This window comes from Hyla sarda, chromosome 1, assembly GCF_029499605.1.
Source record: "Hyla sarda isolate aHylSar1 chromosome 1, aHylSar1.hap1, whole genome shotgun sequence".
Lineage (NCBI taxonomy): Eukaryota > Metazoa > Chordata > Amphibia > Anura > Hylidae > Hyla > Hyla sarda.
In genome coordinates this window covers 560,741,601-560,764,216 of record NC_079189.1, presented here as the reverse complement: position 1 = coordinate 560,764,216, position 22,616 = coordinate 560,741,601, and positions in this window count along the sequence as shown.

Sequence of the window (22,616 nt, the reverse complement as noted above, 5' to 3'; positions counted from 1 at the left end):
TGCGCAGAGAGCCTCATTATTCCATGATAATTCAGAAGCAAGAGTACGAAATTGGATGGCGTACTCGCCCACTGAAGAATTACCCTGGACCAGGTTCAGCAGGGCAGTCTCGGCAGAAGAAGCTCGGGCTGGTTCCTCGAAGACACTCCGGACTTCAGCGAAGAAGGACTGGACTGTGGCTGTGGCAGGATCATTGCAGTCCCAGAGCGGTGTGGCCCAAGACAAGGCCTTTCTTGAAAGAAGGCTCACTACGAACGCCACCTTAGATCGTTCTGTAAGAAACAAGTCCCACAACATCTCCATATGCAGGGAACATTGAGACAAAAATCCACAGCAGAGTCTAGAGTCCCCATCAAATTTGTCCGGCAGGGACAAGCGGAGGCTAGGAGCGGCCACTCGCTGCGGAGGAGGTGCAGGAGCTGGTGGAGGAGATGGTTGCTGCTGTAGCAGAGGCAGAAGTTGCTGTAACGTGGCGGTCAACTGCGACAGCTGCTGTCCTTGTTGGGCAATTTGCTGCGATTGCTGAGCGACCACCGTGGTAAGGTCAGCGAGACTTGGCAGCGGCACCTCAGCGGGATCCATGGCCGGATCTACTGTCACGATTCGGCTTACAGGTAGTGGATCCTCTGTGTCAGCGAGGGATTGGCGTGGACCGTGCTGGTGGACCGATTCTAAGAGGCTACTGGTGTTCACCCGAGCCCGCCGCAAAGCGGGATGGTCTTGCTGCGGCAGTAGCAACCAGGTCGTATCCACTAGCAACGGCTCAACCTCGCTGACTGCTGAGAAGGCGTGGGACAGAAGGACTAGGCAGAGGCAAGGTCAGACGTAGCAGAAGGTCGGGGCAGGCGGCAAGGTTCGTAGTCAAGATGGATAGCAGGAGTTCAGGTAACACAGGCTTTGGACAACACTAAACGCTTTCACTGGCACAAGGCAACAAGATCCGGCAAGGGAGTGCAGGGGAAGTGATCAGATATAGCCAGGGAGCAGGTGGAAGCCAATTAAGCTAATTGGGCCAGGCACCAATCATTGGTGTACTGGCCCTTTAAGTCTCAGAGAGCTGGCGCGCGCGCGCCCTAGAGAGCGGAGCCGCGCGCGCCAGCACATGACAGGAGGGGCCCGGGACGGGTAAGTGACCTGGGATGCGATTCGCGAGCGGGCGCGTCCCGCTGTGCGAATCGCATCCCCGACGGCCATGTCAGTGCAGCGCTCCCGGTCAGCGGGACTGACCGGGGCGCTGCAGGGAGAGAGACGCCGTGAGCGCTCCGGGGAGGAGCAGGGACCCGGAGCGCTAGGCGTAACAATTAGTCATACAGCGCCATTTGTTTTATTACTTTAACATGGTCATGTGATCAACAGTCTGAGTCTATAAAGTTACAGTGCTTAATGTCAGTCACAGGATCTTAGTTCTGGATCAGCTGACTTCATCAGGATGACATCATCACCTATCAGATCCCTCCTACTAGCTCCATCTAGTCTCTCTATATAGTAGTTTTGTCCTTCTCTATAGGCTGTATTTACACATTACGTTTCATGCAGCATGTTTTTTTTTTTTTTAGTTTTCACCAACATTGTGGCAAACAGTAGTGCTATTATACTCCAATTGGGCAACTTACGGAAAAAAATGTGTGATTTTTAAAATTTTTGAATTTCACAGAAAAAATATTTAAAATGCTGTAAAAATGTGTGAAAAATGCTTTAAAAATTCAGTATGTGAACACATCCTGTAGGCTTCCAATCTTTATAAAACACCTCAATTGTGATCATAGGTCAAATCACTTTTGCATATAGTGTGAACTGACACCAACCTACTTATGAATCTGAAGAATCGACATATATCCAGGTCAACTCTCTCCCCCCTGTGTCTTGGACGGTGAAGGGCAACACGCACAGTAATACATGGAAGCAGGAATGTCCAGCACAGTGCGTGCAATTTCAATGCTTCTTTTTTATTTTCAGAACCCACATCAGGAGATAACAGGTAATACGTGACACGTTTCAGGTGTTGTACACACCCTTAGTCATATTTATGAGTCTGAGTTTATATGGGTGACCCTTCAGCACCAGCAGCCTAATTAGTTGACCAGGTACACTGATCAAACACCACACTCTTATCTGTATGATATTCATATCCATGCTGTTGCTACCTTTTTTTTAATGTTCTAATAAAGGAAGATTTGCTTTAAAGCACAGTCATGTGCTGGATCATTTACATTTTTGTTTGCATGGAATTCAGTGCAGCACTTGCGCAAAAGATCTGTGCACTAAGGGAGTCATCTGGAGTGGTGAGCTGGAATAGAGTTTTTTCTATGGTTACTCTCAAAGGCCAGATGATTCATTGGAAATGTAAGCTGCATTACAGAACCACATCACTATCAATTTATAAACTAAGCCAAAATGGAGCCTATCCCATGCCTGCCACATGAGCAAAAAGATGTATGCACAAGGAATGCATGCACAAGAACCTCTACATTATTTTCTAATAATAGCCTCTGCTGCACTATTTAATTAAGGGAAAAAAAATTATAGAAAATTCCTGGAATGCTTCTTTAATAATCATAACCATCCTTTCTCAAGTGCTTCTTGCTTGTAGGGTGAGACATGGACCATAGCATTACACTCTGTTTGCGCGCTTCCTTATATGAACTCTGACTACTAAAAACTTCTGCCTGCAGTATCTGTCCTGATAAACATAAGACCAACAGACGAGAGCTAAATATCTGACAGTGTCGTAGCAGGAGTATCATTGGGCCACTAGACTCTGCAATGAAAAGCTGTGCCTCACAGATGGTCTCCTCTTGAATGTTTTGATAAGTGCTTTATAACCGAGCCTGCATCTGTAATTACACTCCGTCGTGCACCTAGTCAGCCCTTTAATAATGTTTAACAATCCAGGAGATTCTAAAAAAAAATAAATAAAAAAAACCCTTCTCTGTACCAAACCTCATAAAACCCACATCTGCTTCAAATAATTGAACTGACCTCCACATTGACCTTTCCTACCGCTACTTCCTACTCGATCCACTTAGTCTTTCTGCACTCCGTTTTTTTCTAGCCCAATGACATGATCCCCTCATTACTGTAGGTCTAGGATCTTTAGAAACAGTGATTTAAAAAAAAATTCCTTGTTGTTTTTATAACTCTGTAATATTTTCTGGCGTGACCGACGGGACATTAGCAGTTTGGTTGGTCTATAGGTTGAGCGTCTTCTCCTCCGAGACCAAGCTCTAAAGCCTTAACCCACCTCTCTCCCCACCATTTGAAGTGACATTTACTGATTAAATTCGTAATAAAACCTGCAATTTTATTTTGACTTTTTTTTTTATTGTCCTGCCATATAAAAGATGATGACCAATAAAGTCTGAGAACTCTATTGTTATGTAACAGATGGTCTCCTCAGAGACGGTAGAATAATGCCAATTCGGTATTGATTAGAGACATTTTTTTTTTTATTCCTATTATCTGTATGAGGACTTTTTGGAGAGATGAAGACATTGAAAGTAATTTATATACAGTAGTGGCTATAAAGTAAAAAAATATATATATATCAATATGGGATCTCAATGTACGCAGAATAACTTTACAGGCTACATACAGGTTATTTCTCTAGAACAGTGGTCTACAAACTGTCAGTCAACGGCTGTCCAGGCATGCTGGGAGTTGTAGTTTGGTGACATCTGGAGGGTACCAGTTTGGAAACCACTGCTGCAGAACAATGTACAAAGCAAACAACAACTTTCAAAAAAACTTTGCATGTATAGAGGGCACAAGCAAATATAGGAAACTGCAATATAACTTATCAGAGAAGAATGTCTTGTTCTTGTTTTAGGCTTAGCATGGCCCTAGGCAAAATCAAAAGTGGGGCCCCAAAAGTCGTAATAGAGCACTAACCAGATTTCCACATTTTTGGTCACTTCAAATACCATAAAAAAATATCTAAAAAGCAATTGAAAAATTGAAATTGAAAAGTCCCATCAAAACAAAAATGGTACAGATAACTACAAATCACAGCACAAAAAAATTACCCTCACATCCCCATATACAGAAAAATAAAAGAGTTATAGGGATCAGAATAGTACAATTTCATATTTTTGTATAGTTCCCCCACATTAGGTTGGCAGTTCAGTTCCCCCACATTCGGTTGGCAGTATAGGTCCCCCACATTAGGTTGTAGTTCCCCCAAATTAGGTTGGCAGGATAGGTCCCCCCACATTAGGTTGTCAGCATAGTTCCCCCACATTAGGTTGGCAGTATGGTTCCCCAACATTAGGTTTGCAGTATAGGTCTCCTCACATTAGGTGCAGTATAGTTCCCCCACATTAGGTGCAGTATAGTTCCCCCACAATAGGCGCAGTATAGCTTCCCCACATTAGGCGCAGTATAGTTCCCCCACATTAGGCTGGCAGTATGGTTCCCCAACATTAGGTTTGCAGTATAGTTCTCCTCACATTAGGTGCAGTATAGCTCCCCACATTAGGTGCAGTATAGTTCCCCCACATTAGGTGCAGTATAGTTCCCTCACAATAGGCGCAGTATAACTTCCCCACATTAGGTGCAGTATAGTTCCCCCCACAGACATACAGCCTTCAGCCATATACAGTGTATGGCTGGAGGCTGTATGTCTATGTACTGCCTCACTTCAGTGCTCCAACCACCGATCCTCTGGTCCGGGGTCACGATCTACTGATGGCCTATGGGCCATAGCAGTAGGTCCCGGGACCGGAGGAGTGGTGGTTTGAGCACCGAAGCGAACGTGCTGGTAACTTACCATGCCGGCCAGCGCGCATCTTCCTCGATGCTGCGATGCTCCGCTCCTCCGCTCCTATGGGTGAACGCACGGGACGTCAGTGACGTTCCTGCGTGTGCTACCTCCCGGCAGCCCCTGCATTCTTAAAGTTAATGAGGGGATGCAGAGAGGTAATTGGGACATCTTTGTGTCCCGAAAAGATCTTTCGGGAAACAGGGATGTCCCAAATGTGACGGAGCCCCCTGCGGACTGCTCAGTGGCAGATCCCCCCGGGATCCGCCACTGAGCAGCCCGCAGTGGGCCCTCTGGGGGCCCTGGGCAATTGCCCGGGTTGCCCCGCCCTAACACCGACCCTGCTTGTTCGCCACGTGCAAGTATTTTTTTGCTGCTGACCCTCCCCTCCTTCCAAAACTTACCATTCACTCTGCAAAAAAAATGCAAAAAATCCCTCTTGAGATAGATAAACTTACTAAGGAATCGATTTACAGTTGCAGAATGGAAGGAAGAGGGAGTTGTAGAATTTTATGAAGAGGGGAGGGGGGAGGAGCTGTTGAATGTGATAGAGAATCACAGAGAAGGTGGTAAAAGCAGGGGCGGACAAACCATATGTGCAGCAGGTTCAACTGCACAAGGGCCCAGCAAGTAAGGGGGCCCACCGCCAGTGGCATAGCTATAGAGGTATCTGTACGCTGGGCCCGGGCCTTGAGAGGGCCCCGTTAGTGTAACTGTCGCTTTAAGAGCAGAGGGGCTGGTGGGAGTAGACGCGCCCCGCACAGGCAGGAAGTCAGCTCCAAGCCCTCTGACCTGTCCCTGCATCAGGCCGGGCTTCATCCCCCATAACTTCATGAGGAACAACTACCTCAGCTCCTCTTCATCCCCGGCATCATGTGGCCCCTGTCTCGGATTACACTGCATCCCCGGTGAGTTGAGGGCCGTGGGCTGTGTGAACAGTAGGTAACTTTATAAAGATGAGCGGGTTAGTGCTTTGCAAGTTTGCAGTGTTTCAAAAGTGCAAAAGTCCCTACATGTTGCAAGACTACAACTCCCAGCATGCCAGAACAGCCTTTGTCTGTCCAGGCATGCTGGGAGTTGTAGTTTTGCAACAGCTGGAGACACACTGGTTGGTAAACACTGTGATATATAGATAGATAGGTAGACTGGGCATAGATCAGTGTTTCCCTACCATGGTGCCTCCAGCTGTTGCAAAACTACAGTCCAGACATGCTGGGAGTTGTAGTTTTGCAACAGCTGGAGATACCCTGGTTGGAAAACACTGATCTATGTCCTATCTATCTATCTATCTATCTATCTATCTCATATCTATTTATCTATCCCATATCTATCTATCTATCTCATATCTATCTATCTATCTATCTATCTATCTCTCATATCTATCTATCTAAATTATAGGAGCGGGGGGGGGATTATAATGAAAGCAGGGGGGGTTAATGGAAATGTGTGTGTGTGTAATGGAAGCGCAGGGGGAGAGAATGGAAAGAGGGGCAGGATGGGGTGAGGTGGAACGAGCGGGGTGGGGGGGGGTGTATGTGTAATGGAAGCATGGGGAGGGGGTTAATGGAAGCAGGGGGAGGGGGTTACCGGAAGCAGGGGGTTAATGGAAGCGGGGAGGGTAATGGAATGAGGGGCAGGATGAGGTGAATGAAAGAAGCAGGGGGGTTAATGGAAGCGCAGTGGGGGAATGGAAGGAGCAGGAGGGGTTAATGGGTGCAGGGGGGTAGTGGAAGCATGGGGGTGAATGGAAGGAGGGGCAGGATGGGGAGAATGGAAGGAGCAGGGGTAATGGAAGTGGGGGTGAATGGAAGGAAGTGGGGGTGAATGGAAGGAAGTGGGGGTGAATGGAAGCAGGGGCAGGATGGGGAGAATGGAAGGAGCAGGGGTAATGGAAGTGGGGGTGAATGGAAGGAAGTGGGGGTGAATGGAAGGAGGGGCAGGATGGGGAGAATGGAAGGAGCAGGGGTAATGGAAGTGGGGGTGAATGGAAGGAAGTGGGGGTGAATGGAAGCAGGGGCAGGATGGGGAGAATGGAAGGAGCAGGGGGTAATGGAAGTGGGGGTGAATGGAAGCAGGGGAGCAGGGGCAGGAAGGGTGAATGGAAGAAAGAGCAGGGGGGTCAATGGAAGCAGTGAGGGGAGGTAATAGAAGTGGAGGGTGAATGGAAGGAGGGGCAGGATGAGGTGAATGCAAGGAGCAGGGGGTGTAATGAGAGCGGGGGGGGGGGGGGGTTCCTGAACAATAGACATATGGGGGGGCAGGCACATTCTTTGCACAGGGGCCCTCTGCTGTCTGTGTCCGCCCCTGGGTAAAAGCTTTGGGAAGTTTTAAATCACAATCAATTGCTGGATCCACAGGGTAAAAGTTAGTCCTACAGTAATGTCCTCCATGCTTCTGCTACTTCAAGATCTCTTGTGTGCAGTGTATGGGATTCCACACAAAAATTCCCTAAAAAGGATGGGATCTAGGGTTAATATCAATCAAATAACTAAACCATGTGGATCCAGGGAGGACCCCAGGTTTTAAACCCCCCCAACTATGCCCTCACATAAAACTTGTAAACTTTATTAGTGCTCAGTAAAATACCAAAGTTTCCCTAAAGTGATACTTAAAAGGTCCCTCAGTGCTTACTATAAACATATAAATCTCTACCCAGACTCAACTGGCTCCAGAAAGTTAAACAGATTTGTAAATCTGTAAATAATCTGTAAAAAAAATCTGTAAAAAATATTAAGCCTTTCAGTACTTATGAGCTGCTGAAGTTGAGTTGTTCTTTTCTGTCTATGTGCTCTGTGCTGCACAATTTTTTGTAGAACATCTTTCAAAGTGGTCTACTATTTGGTGCACCATACCTTATTTTATGCAGTGGAGCTGTATTTATTATTTGCGCAAATAAATTTAGAAGTGTTTTTTTTTTCATAAAGCCTACTTTTTTTGCGCAAACCTCACAAACCTACACCACCTAATAGGACACATACAAAAGTGTCAGATGCCAGAGCACAAAGCTTAAACCAATCTCTGCAGCTCAATGGTCTCTATAACTGCACAAAATTTATCAAGTCCTTTGCAGCTTTTTGGTAAATTTTTAGCAACTGTGCAAACAATACACCAAGCAAACAGGATTAAAATCTATTCTACCTTACACCAACATTGATAAATGTCCCCCACAGAGTGTACATATAGCAATATATATATACTCCGGACAGTTCCTGACATAAACAAAGGTGGCAGCAGAGAGAACTGTGGTCAGACTGGAAAGAACTACACAACTTCCTCTGGAGTACTGGAAGGATTAAAATTTACAATTTACAAATCTGCTTAACTTTCTGGCACCAGTTGATTTGAAAAAAAAAAATTTCCCCTCCAGAGTACCCCTTTAAGTGTCATGGCCTAGCAGACCTCCTTACCACCTAGCCTCTTCCTGAATGACATGTAGAGCCCTGTAAGTCATTCAAGAAGGGGCTGGAAGATGAGGGTGAGCCAGGAGATGTGCCAGGCTTTGGCACTCGAGCAGCTCGGCACCACCTCCTTGACACTTTACTGAGAAGTAATATGCTGAACAGGGCTCAAAGCCAGGTGGGTATCACAGGAATGGTCTATCTGAAATGGTAGCCATCTTTATCTCTATTCACAGTCATGCAGTCCCAAATTAGACCCTCTTATTACAGGGGTCTCTACTAAACCCGTAATGTCCAATTCAAGCTGTGGCCAGTCAGTCACCTGATCCCTGCTTGACCCACTGGTTCATGTGTCTCTGTCTTTTAGTGGGTAGAACCTCTCTTATACACAAAATTCTTGAATAACGCCAATCACCACTGCTACCACTGGTGGCGCCTGTGGCTTGCCTACTGCAGCTCCCAGCCCCGAACTCTTGATTCAGAGTTGGCTACCTGATGACATTTCCGCACCTGATAACTTAGCAGTTTTTAGACCAACTTCTCTCTGTTTGGGAGAGAGACTCTGGTCCGGATTTGTGCCAACATTTGCCACTTTATCATTTTCTGCCAACATTTACCCCTTAATCATGGCCACCTGTAACACAGTCCAGCTGAGCATGTGAACAAGAGTGTTGCTGTGCAGGGCACAAAGATGTCCCTTTCAATTCGGTGAAGGTCCCAAAGTTCCGACCCCCGCACAGACCGTGTCGATATGGCATCTCGTAGCAATACCTAATAATAACCCTACCCCTATTACTATATATTGGAAAAGTTAAATTAAAAAAAAACCTTCAAGCATCAGGTGACCATTAATTCTCAATTGGCACAAACTCACAGATATCACCACGGATGCTTGGAGCGGGGGACGCCACTAAACAGTTAATGATGGATAACTGTGCGGAATTAATTGCTCTGAAAAAATGCTTTGAAAATCAAGACTGTGAAAAATAAAAAATAAAAAAACAATAAAAATACAAATCGCAGCACTATATAAAAGAGAACTATGCAAATGCTCAGCTTTCTGAATGCCACTAAGCCTCATCTATTTGCAAAGTTGTCACATTTATGTTGCGGCCCCCCTGGGGAGCTCAGAAGGGTTTAGGGATGGGGAGGGAGGAGATGCGCTCGCTTTGGTCATTTTCTTTTTCTCTTAGAAAGCTTTCATAAAAGAGCATTTACTGTAATACATAAAAACAACATCACACGACGTAACATTTACAAACGCTGAAAATAATAGGGGACGGGATTCTGGGAGAATAGCGGGGAATGGGGAGTAATTATAGAAGAGGAAGAGCGGCCTGTATTTATGATATGTTGTTTTTATTTTATTTTTTATTATCATTATTTGTGCTACAAATATATAAAATAATAAGTAAATAAACAAATAAAACTGAAAAAAATAAATAAATTCACATTATAAAAAGTTGTTTATTAATCTGCATTTATGTCAAAACATAGTGATCTGCAGAGAATTAACCCATTCACAACAGTTATTAGTGCAACCTCTATGGCAGTGGTCTTCAAACTATGGTCGTTAACCAGGGCCGGTGTTAGGGCCCCCTGAACATTCTTACATCCATACTCACAATACTGTATTTTGCCACAGTTTGCGTAACATCGTGGTAAAATTGCCACGTTTTTACTGCAATTTGGCGCAAATGGCGGCAAAATATAGTCAGGGCCAGATTTGGCATTTTTCAGGCACTGGCAGGGCCGATTACAACCCTGACTGGCAGCAGCTATGAGACCCATGGCCGCACTTACATCAATATGCTCTACGCCACAGGCTGGTTTAGACCTGCAGGAGCGCGTTGATGACATCACAGGTCCGACATAGGCAGCAGGATGTCATTTCTTCATTGCACCCTCTGCGTCAGATCTCAGAGGTTACCAGCGTGTTCCCCCTGTCTCATACACTGCAGGTCTCAACCAGCCTGTGCAGTCTGTGGGGTGTTAAATATAACCGGAGCGCTAAAATATACCGTATTTTTCGTCCTATAGGACGCACCGGGGTATAAGACGCACCCAATTTTTAGGGGCAAAATCTAAAAAAATTAAGATTTTGAACCCAATAGTGGTCTTCAACCTGTGGACCTCCAGATGTTGCAAAACTACAACTCCCAGCATGCCCGGACAGCCGTTGGCTGTCCGGGCATGCTGGGAGTTGTAGTTTTGCAACATCTGGAGGTCCGCAGATTGAAGACCACTGCATAGGAGGTAATACTCATGTGTCCCCGCCGCTCCGGACCCGTCACCGCTGCCCTGGATGTCGCTCCATCGCTGTCGCCGTCGCTCCGGAACGTCTCTGCTGCCGGCCAGGTATCCTCGCTCTCCGTCGCCGCCATCACGTCGTTACGCACGCCGACGTGATGATGAGGAAGGAGAGCGCCGGCCATACAGGGGATCCCTGAACAGAGAAGACACCGAGGAGGCAGGTAAGTTCCCCCCCGGTGTCCTGTAAGCACTAACCCGGCTATTCAGTCGGGCTGTTCGGGACCGCTGCGGTGAAATCGCGGCGGTCCCGAACAGCCCGACTGAACAGCCGGGTTAGTGTCACTTTCCCTTCAGACGCGGCGGTCAGCTTTGATCACCGCGTCTGAAGGGTTAATACAGGGCATCACCGCGATCGGTGATGTCCTGTATTAGCCGCGGGTCTCAGCCATTGATGGCCGCAGGGACCGCCGCGATAGGGGTGTATTCACCGTATAAGACGCACCAACTTTTTCCCCCCAGTTTTGGGGAAGAAAAAGTGCGTCTTATACGGCGAAAAATACGGTAAACGGTCTGACCATGGAGAGAGTGAGCTCTTTGTTTGTATAAAAAACATACATTTATTGTAATCTTCTTGACATCATGGCAGACAGTACATAAAACAAGAAATCTTCATATAAAGGTAGTCCTTAGCATAAGTAAATAATGTAAGAGGGCTATGTCGGCCTGTCCATAAATCTTGTCTCACCAGATGGGATTTCTTCCTAAGTACTTCATCCAACATGGTGGATCCATCTTGAAATGTCCTTTTAGGATGGCCGCCTCTGTAAGCTTCCTCTAGCTGTCATCCTCCTTGTGCTGGAGGGCTGTACAGGACTTCCTTGGAGACCCTCGTCCGTTCCTCCGTTCCTCCCTCCATCCCGACTTTCTCTGGAGCAACTTATGCTCAAATGATGGGTGTGTCCATCATGATTGGAGGTGTGTCCTTTATAAATGTGGGCGTGTTTATCCTAATTGTTCATGTGTCTACTATCCATAAATATACAAATATGGTTTATTAAAAGTATATATCTCCTCCCAGTGGGTTGGCTGAATATACATTTAACTTGTGGGTGTAAGTATTATGTACTTGTTCCTGATTGAAAATTACCAACCATCCACATACGGCCTTCCAAATCTATATATACTATACTGTGATATCCTTGAAACAGCTGCTGGTGAGCTTGTTATTTCAACACATGGTCACCATGACTTTGATATATATATATATATATATATATATATATATATATATATATATATGTCTATATCTATAGATATATATATATATATATATGTATATATATATATACATATATATATATATATATATATATTCAATTATATTATATATTGAAAAAATGACATACTTTTTATCATGGGGAGACACGAAAAAGAGAGACGTGCTGAGGAGAGCCTGCAGAGCAAGAGGGAGATGACAACTATTCTCCCTTTGCTCTTTTATACGGCCGTCTAGACCCGTTCCGTTCTTCTCCTGTCAAAATTAAAATTAGTTATCCGTTTGTATCTATTTAGATCCGTTTTTGTTCAGTTAATAAACCAAAAAAATATTTTTTTTTTGTTCTGAGCATGCTCAAAAGTAAAAACGGATTGAAAAAACAGATGCAAATGGATGACATTAAAGGCTCATCCATTTTCCATAGACTTCAATGATAAATTTACTGTATCCGTTTTTTTCTTCAGATTTTTGGACGGAAGAAAAAATACTGCATGTGCCATTTTTTCTGCTGTAAAAAAAAACGGAAATGAGTGCAAACGGATTGTAAAAAAATCCCATTGACATGAATGGAATTTTTTTTTAAACCGTTTTGAATCTGTTAACAGCCTGCAAAAAAGGAAACAAAGCAGGGATAAAAAAAAAACAGGGACAGACGGCCGTGTGAACGCACCCTTACCCAGTGCTATCATCCTGCCAACTACCACAGGCACTGCTGAGGAGGAAGAAAGTGTGAGGACTGCCCCCCCCCCACCACCACCCCCCCACCCCCCACAGCCCGGACTGCAGGCAGTGACAGTGATGGATGTAAGTACTTGTCACAGTCTGCCTGTGATTAAATGTAAGAAAATTGTCCTTATGGGGGGGGGGAGGACACACTGACAGTCCTTCTAGTACTACTACTCCCAGCAGCCCGCTGCATCAGGCTGAGTCTATTAGTCCAACATGAGCTACAGTACAGCAGAGCCTTATGTTAATGTTGCTTGTTAAAGTGTAAATGTACAATATAAACTACAACTCCCAGTGTGGTCTTTCTGTGTGGCCTATGTAATTACTCACCACATACCTTTAATGCTGGGGAGAGGGCACAGACAGGGAGACCACACTGGGAGTTGTAGTCCTATGTTGCATAATAAATTGTACCTCTAGAGTTCTTTTTAACATATGACTCTAACGCAGCACTGTACAGGATATTACTTTGTTTAATATGATTTCTTTTCAAATCAGCGCCTAAAAAGCCAAACGGTAAGCTTTAATCCTAGATGTTTTCTGCTATATGTCGCTGTGCCGTGTAAGAAGAAGTTCCCACTGCGTCTCCATAGGACCCATCTCCAGTGATGAGACCCAGTGCCGTAGAATTACATTATGCCGGATCTCATCACTGAAGATGGGTCCTATAGAGACACAGTGGTAACTTATTCTTACACAGCATAACCATATGTGGTGAACCAGGAGAGTAATGGTGACTGGGGGGTTGCAGTGGTAGTGTAGGGTCTGGTGGTATTAACCCTTGAATGTCGTGATGCCAGGGTGCGGTTTCTTCAATAATAATGTTCCTACCGCCAACCATCCCACAAATGGCAGGGAAAATAACGGAATGTCCACAGCAGATTTCAGGAAGAAACTGAAGAAACTTTACTTGCGGAATTTATGAAACAGTCTTTTCATAAGTGAACCGGGCTACAGGTTCCTCACAGGTTTGGTGGGACTTGGAAGCAATGAGCTTTTATGCAGGCCACTGTGCTACTGATTTAGAAGATTTGAGCTTATAGTAGTCACACAGGATTGGATAGATTGAGCTTTGTAACTCACGGTTTAGTGGCTGCAGGTTCTTAGGCTTTGGACCTAGATGAATTGAGATTTCTTCTGAGATGATTGTGCTTCTCTGATAATCCGGAACTAAGAGAGAGAGACAAAGCTCATTGGTCAGCAAACCTGTGAGTTATGAATCACATGACCTCTAAGGTCCTTGTTCATTTTATACATCACAATATCACAATTGTACATCATGTGACCACTAAGGTCCTGTACATATATTTTATATACATTAAATAAATATAAACACACTCCCATAGACTTGCCCATAGATAAATATATCCCATAGATAAATATAAACACACTCCCATAGACTTGCGTGGCACCCCCTCCCATAGACTTGCATTGAGGGGGCAGGGCATGAAGTCATGAGGGGATGGGTCTATGACATCACGAGCTCCCGGTGCCGGCTCCACTGTATGTGTATCAAGTCTCAGTATGGTGGCAATATTGGTATTCCTATAGTTGTTTTTACCAGAATGGTGACGTAATTTAGTCATGGCATGGTGGTGTTATATAGTCTCGGTGTGATGTATATGGAGCACAGGGGGCTTAAAGGGATTACCAGATGCAGGGTTATGTTTTTCTAGAAGCATGCCCATTCTATGTTATATATGAAAAAAATAAACCTTTACATACCCCCAGCGCTCCCCTGGTGCCTCCTATATCTCACTCCAGTCCATGGCTGCAATCCTCTTGCTATGTATACTGATATTAGTGGTGGTAATATTGGTCTCGGAATACAGGATATAGACAGTGTGTGTGTGTATATATATATATATATATATATATATATATATATATACAGTGGGGATCAAAAGTTTGGGCACCCCAGGTAAAAATTTGTATTAATGTGCATAAAGAAGCCAAGGAAAGATGGAAAAATCTCCAAAAGGCATCAAGTTACAGATTAGACATTCTTATAATATGTCAATAAAAGTTAGATTTTATTTCCATCATTTACACTTTCAAAATAACAGAAAGCAAAAAGAATGGCGTCTGCAAAAGTTTGGGCACCATGCAGAATTTAAAGCATGCACTGCCCCCTTTGTTAGCTGAGGCCTCCCAGTGTCATGGATTGTTCTCAATCATCATCTGGGAAGACCAGGTGATGTCAATCTCAAAGGTTTTAAATGCCCAGACTCATCTGACCTTGCCCCAACAATCAGCACCATGGGTTCTCCTAAGCAGTTGTCTAGAAATCTGAAACTGAAAATAGTTGACGCTTACAAAGCTGGAGAAGGCTATATGAAGGTAGCAATACATTCAGATGCCAATATCCTCTGTTCGCAATCTAATTAAGAAATGGCAGTCATCAGGAACAGTGGAAGTTAAAGCAAGATCTGGAAGACCAAGAAAAAATACCAATTCAAAACCCACGTTTGACTGCACAATCCCTCCAGAAAGATCTGGCAGACATTGGAGTTGTGGTACACTATTCCACTATAAAGAGATACTGGTACAAATATGGTCTTCATGGAAGAGTCATCAGAAGAAAACCTCTTCTACATTCTCACCACAAAAATCAGCGTTTGAACTTTGCAAATGAATATATAGACAAGCCTACTGCATTTTGGAAACAAGTTCTGAGGACCGATGAGGTTAAAATTTAACTTTTTGGCCATAATGAACAAAGGTACGTTTGGAGAAGAAGGGGAACAGAATTTAATGAAAAGAACCTCTGTCCAACTGTTAAGCATGGGGGTGGATCAATCATGCTTTGGGGTTGTATTGGAGCCAGTGGCACAGGGAACATCTCACGAGTAGAAGGAAAAATGGATTCAATAAAATTTCAGCAAATTTTGGATGCTAACTTGATGCCATCTGTGAAAAAGCTGAAGTTAAAGAGAGGATGGCTTCTACAAATGGATAATGATCCTAAACACATCTCAAAATCCACGGGAGATTACATCAAGAGGCGTAAACTGAAGTTTTTGCCATGCCCTTCACAATCTCCTGACCTCAACATAATTGAAAATCTATGGATAGACCATAAAAGAGCACTGCATGGCAGACAGCCCAGAAATCTCAAAGAACTGGAAGACTTTTGTAAGGAAGAATGAGCAAAGATACCTCAAACAAGAATTGAAAGACTCTTGGCTGGCTACAAAAAGTGTTTACAAGCTGTGATACTTGCCAAAGGGGGCAGTACAAGATATTAACTCTTCAGGATGCCCAAATTTTTGCAGACGCCATTTTTTTGTTTTCTGTTATTTTGAAAGTGTAAATGATGGAAATAAAATCTAACTTTTGTTGACACATTATAAGAATGTCTAATCTGTAATTTGATGCCTTTTGGAGATTTTTCCATCTTTCCTTGGCTTCTTTATGTACATTAATACAAATTTTTACCTGGGGTGCCCAAACTTTTGATCCCCACTGTATATATATATATGTGGTGACCCACGGTGTATGGCGGGACCACGGGGTGTAGAGGTGGAAGTGGTGGGGCTAGATCGTATTAACCCCTGGGGCAAGATGTTGTTAACCCCTAGTGTTCGTGATGCCAGGATATAGTTGTATGGTGTAGGACACCTCCGACAACCAACCCAGAAACGGCATATATTAAATGAGAGTCCAAAGCAGGTTTTGATGCAGCTGGAACTTTACTAAAGAAGGCAGTATAACATTTCTTCCACAGAGGTGACCGGGACACAGGGAATTTCTCAGGCCACTGTACTACTGTTATGACTTTGATAGGGACAGTAGAGACTTGACTTGTAGACATAGAAGACTTACAGATTAGATGTGGCTGCAGACTTGTAGGCTTTGTCCTAGCTGAACTGGACTGAACTTGTACAGGACTTGTGCTTGCTTTAATGTCCAGGAAGTGAAGAGCAGGAACCAAGAGAACGAGTGTGGAGACCAAAGCCCTTTATATATCAGGGAGCTAGACTAAAGCCCATTGGTAGCTGGTTGCCTGTGGTTACCTGTGCCTCTGGAACTCTGGGAATCAGGTGATCACATATCACATGACCTAATCACATGACCTTAGGAATGTCCTATACCGTTTAAACATCCTAATAACCTTTGCACATAGCTTATATTCACTGTACAATATCTATAGTAAATGTGCATGAGTAATATACAATAGAAATCATAATAATGACCTGTGCAGATCCTGCAGGAGAGCCCTGTGGACTTGAGGGACTCTACCTGAGGGGACTTTAGGAACTGTACAGAACCATGTCCTGTACCGGGACACGACATATATATTTATATGTCCACACAAAAAAAAAGAGGAATACGTCTGTGCCCCAGTGGCTGTAGGGCTGGTTTCCAATTATTTCCAGTGCTGGTTTTTATTCTCAGTCCAGCCCTGAATACAGTAGTGAGAATATTGCCCGAAAGCTGTCCGGACTGCACAGAGCTCTTAGACAACATACACTTAATTTGGATCTTCTAGGACCTTTGGTGACGTCATCAGGACTCTAAGCCAATAGGAGTCATCCCAGGTCTTGGAAGATACATAATAAGTCTGTGTATGCTGTCTATGGGTTTAACAAAAATAGGAGAGGAGAGTAGAAGGTAACAGGGGAATGGATGGGGGGGGGGGCATAGGGAGCAGTATATAGTTACACCTTAGAAATGGGGAGTGGGGGTATGATTTATTATTTTAACTCCTCAGGACACAGCTGGGTTTTTTCTTCATCTTCTGAGAGTCATAACTCTTATATTTCCATCCACAGACCCATATGAGGCTTGTTTTTTTGCTTGACCAATTGTACTTTGTAATGACATCACTCATTTTACCATAAAATGTACAGCGAACCTAAAAAATTGTTATTTTGTGGGGAAATTAAAAAGAATGCCATAATTTTGCAGCTTTTCGGGGGTATAATTGTTAAGCAGTACACTTTAAATTAAAAAGTCCATATTTTCTTAATTCTGTAGGTCAATATGATTAAAGGGGTACTCCGCCCCTGGCATCTTTCCTTTGGATAGGGGATAAGATGTTAGATCGCCGCGGTCCCGCTGCTGGGGACCCCGGGGCTCGCCGCTGCGGCACCCCACCATCATTACTGCACAGAGCGAGTTCGCTCTGTGCCTAATGACGGGCAATACAGGGGCCGGAGCAGCGTGACGTCATGGCTCCGCCCCTCATGACATCACCGCCCGTCCCCTTAATGCAAATCTATGGCATAGACTTGTATTGACAGGGGTGGGCCGTGATGTCACGAGGGGCAGAGCCGTGACGTGACGATGCTCCAGCCCCTGTATTGCCCGTCATTACGTGCAGAGCGATCTCGCTCTGTACAGTAATGATAGCGGGGTGCTGCAGCAGCGATCCCCGGGGTCCCCAGCAGCGGGACCCCGGCAATCTGACATCTTATCCCCTATCCTTTGGATAGGGGATAAGATGTGTAGGGGCGGAGTACCCCTTTAAAATGATACCCATGGGTACATGCTTTACTATTATTGTACTGGTTTAAAAAAAATAAATCATACTTTTTAACAAAATCAGTGTGTAAAATTGCCCTATTCTGACCCCTGTTATCTGTAGTTTTTATTGGTTTCACTTTTGCGTATATGGGACTTTTTGATCACTTTTTATTTTATTTACTGAAATAAATGACGTGACCAAAAAGCAGCGATTTGAGGTTGCTTGTTTCTTTACGTATACACCGGTAACTGTACAGGATCATTAACATTATATATTATTTTAATCGGGCACCAAAAGCCAGAAGAAGACCAGGACCGGAGGACAAACTGCGATATTGGCGGCACCAGGGAAGTGGTGAAAGGTTAGTTAAAGTTTATTATTTTTATTCTGGCAGCCCGGACATAGTGGATGCATATTTTTTTACTGAAGTTCTCCTTCAGGGTACATTCACACGCTAGCAGAAAAACCTGTGTGTGTTATGCTACCGTTCATTTTAACGGGTTTGCAAACCTGCCACTATTGCGGACTGTCCATGTACCTAAACAAGTGCATTGTAGTGTAACTCGCAGTGGAAACCTACTGCTAGTGATAAACATGTGAACGTTCTCTTAAACACAGAAAATATTTACTATAGATCTTAGATTTGGACCATGATACGTTTGTGCTATTGCCTTACGGACTAATTTTCACCTTAAGGACCCTTTTTTGCACATCTGACCACTGTCACTTTATGCATTAATAACTCTGAGATGCTTTTACCTTTTATTCTGATTCCGAGATAATTTTTTTGTGACATATTCTACTTTAACATAGTGGTAAATTTTCGTTCTTGCATCCTTTCTTGGTGAAAAATCCCCAAATTTCATAAAAACTTAGAAAATTTAGCATTTCTCTAACTTTGGAAAATGGACATTCCAAATAAATTATATATTATATAATAATATATATTATATAATATATGTAAATTATATTGACTCACAAATACAATATGTCTACTTCATGTTGGCATCATAAAGTTGACATGTTTTTATTTTTTGAAGACATTAGGGGGCTTCAAAGTATAGCAGCAATTTTCAAAATTTTCACAAAAAAATTCAAAATCTGAATTTTTCAGGGACCAGTTAAGTCTGAAGTGGATTTCAGGGGCCTTTCTGTGAGAAATACCCCATAAATGAAACCATTATAGAAACTGCACCCCTCAAAGTATTCAAAATTACATTCAAAAAGTTTGTTAACCCTTTAGGTGTTTCACAGTATGTCGAGGTAATAACTTGAATTATGAATGATTAATTATGGTCAACAAAAATATGAAAAATATTATGACCGTTGTGAATTGCCAAAAATATTGAAATAATGCAATTCACCATATCTGGGACCGGTTATTTTCCCAGATATGAGTTCTCTGAAGTAGTGATAGAAGTAACTTTTGCAATATAATAAAATAATAATGCAGTTATTATAAAAATGATATTAACATTTATTGGTTACAATTGATTAACATTAAAGAGTAATAAAATGACCAAAATCTAAATGAAATTATACAAAGAATATCAATGATATAATGTCAGATATAAATCAATGATACGTTAGTATGTTATTTAATAATATTAAGCTTAGTCACAGAAGTAGGTTAGTTCAGATATCAATATATTACTTTGCATAGAGATCATCACATTACATGATATCTAATGGGCATTTTACATGTATAAAAATGGGAATAAACCCTGCCCAGTTCTAAGCACAACTATCTCTGGTAAGATACGGTACTAAATATATAATTTATAGTAGGCTACTAATTATGAAGACTTAAATTAAGATTCCTCATGGGAATTATTATCTCATGTAGGGGAGCAGAGGAAAATCACATTTAGACTATGCTTATATGCAATATGCTCATTGCATTGATTCCCATAAGATGTGCCCCATTCATCTGCAGTAGAAGGGTGTGTGGCATATAAACTACTATTACCATCTCATAATTGAGGTTATATATAAGCCAGATCTGCTCCTCCCCATAAGATAATTCCATCCACATTAAAAGGAGGTAACTTAATCAAATAAGAAACCTGTGTATCTTACCGAAAGTACATCTGGATGAAATAAAGATGGCTGCCTGGGGTCCATGGGAATGCCTGTAGTCATAAACGGTTATCATGGCTCCGCCCCTTCAGGTAGCCTCTAGTAACTTCAATAATGAGGATGGGGTCCCTCTTTCTGTGTTCTCTGTAGTTTCTCTCTAGTTCTCCCTTTGTCCTCCTTACACCTACTTTTAGCTTATTTTCTGACTTAAAAATCTACCCAAGCAAATATCATATCATCCAATGATGACTGGTGGGTGTGTATATGGAGATCAGGGGTAATCACATGAAATCACAGCTAAACAATAATTTACTATCATTTTGTTAGAGATGCAAAAGATTTTTGTGGCCACCTTATCACCTGTATAAACATAATCCAAGACAAGACAATGCCAATGATACTTCTCAGGCATCTCAAATAGATGGACAGAGATATAGATAAATAGAATGCAAATACAAAACTTTGTTAAACACACACACACACACCTGTATCCAGGTGTACAGAGCAGACCCCCACTGAAGTCAAAATGACAGACAATGAGTTACACTCTCCAGGACTTTCCTTGGAGACTTGTCAAACATAATGGGTATTTTCTTGACTTGTTTGTCATACCCCTAGTTCCTATTTACATGCCTCTTAGAAGAGATTACATATTTTCAAACATTCAAAGGTCTGTGATCTTTCAATGAACTCCGCTTAGGCCTTCTGAGAATTCATGCAACATGGTGGACACATCATGTTATTATTCTATTTAACATAGTGATTCATTTGTGGGGCCTACAATAAGTATGACAAGTAATAGCAGCAAAGTAAAGGAAAAAATTCAAAATCTTCATTTTTTACATTTCTATGTTCTTGTAGAGCCATTTTTTTTCTTGTTTACAAGGGGTAAAAGCAGAGAAATCCCCCCAAAATTTGTAACCCAATTTCTCTCGAGTAATAAAATACCTCATATGTGGATGTAAAGTGTTCTGCAGGCGCAGTAGAGGGCTCAGAAGGGAAGGAACGACAATGGGATTTTGGAGAGTGAATTTTGCTGAAATAGTTTTTGGGGGGCATGTCACATTTAGGAAGCCAATATGGTGCCAGAAAAGAAAAAAAAAACACATGACATACTATTTTGGAAGCTAGACCTCTCAGGGAACGTAACAAGAGGTACAAAAAGCCTAAACACCCCACAGGTGTTTGACGACTTTTCATTAAAGTCGGATGTGTAAATTAATTTTTATTTTTTTTCACAAAATAGCTGGTTTTTCCCCAAATTTTTTTTTTACAAGGGGTGATAGGAGAAAATGTCCACCAAAATTCGTAACCCCATTTCTTCTGAGTATGGAAATACCCCATGTGTGGACGTCAAGTGCTCTGCTGGCGCACTACAATGCCCAGAAGAGAAGGAGTCACATTTGGCTTTTGGAAAGCAAATTTTGCTGAAATGGTTTTTGGAGGGCATGTCACATTTAGGAAGCCCCTATGGTGCCAGAACAGCAAAAAAAAAACAAAAAAAAACACATGGCATACTATTTCGGAAATTACACCCCTCAAGGAACGTAACAAGAGGTACAGTGAGCCTTAACACCCCACAGGTGTTCGGCGACTTTTCGATAAAGTCAGATGTGTAAATGGAATTTTTTTTTTCCACTAAAAGGCAGATTTTTCACCAAATTTTACATTTTTACAAGAGGTTATAGGAGAAAATGCCCCCAAAATTTGTAAAATACCTCATGTGTGGATATCAAGTTCCCTGCGGGCGCACTACAATGCTCAGAAGAGAAGGAGCGCCATTGAGCTTTTGGAGAGAGAATTTGTTTGGAATGGAAATAGGGGGCCATGTGGGTTTACAAAGTCCCCGTGAGGCCAAAACAGTGGACCCCCCACATGTGACCCCATTTTAGAAATTACAGCCCTCCTTCTCTTCTGAGCATTGTATTGCGCCCACAGAGCACTTTACATCGACATATGGGGTATGTTCTTACTCAGAAGAAATGGGCTAACAAATTTTGGGGGGGCTTTTTCCTATTTTCCCTTGTGAAAATGAAAAATTTAGGGTAACACCAGCATTTTAGTGAAAAATTTTTTTTTTTCATTTTCCCATCCAACTTTAACGAAAATTTGTCAAACACCTGTGTAGTGTTAAGGCTCACTATACTCCTTGTCACATTCCATGAGGGGTGTAGTTTTCAAAATGGGGTCACATGTGGGTGTTTATTTTTCTGCGTTTTTGTCAGAACCGCTGTAAAATCAGCCACCCCTGTGCAAATCACCAATTTAGGCCTCAAGTGTACATAGTGCGTTCATACTCCTGAGCCCTGTTGTGCTTCGTAGAGCATTTTACGCCCACATATGGGGTATTTCCGTACTCAAAAGAAATTGCGTTACAAATTTTGGGGGTCTTTTTTTCTTTTACCTCTTGTGAAAATGAAAGATATGGGGCAACACCAGCATGTTAGTGTAATTTTTTTAAATTTTTTTTTACACTAACAGGCTGGTGTAGCCCCCAACTTTTTCTACGAGTAAAAGGAGAAAAAGCCCCCCAAAATTTGCAACGCAATTGCTCCCGAGTACAGAAATACCCCATATGGGGCCCTAAACTGTTTCCTTGAAATAAAACAGGGCTCTGAAGTGAGAGAGCACCATGCGCATTTAAGGACTAAATTAGGG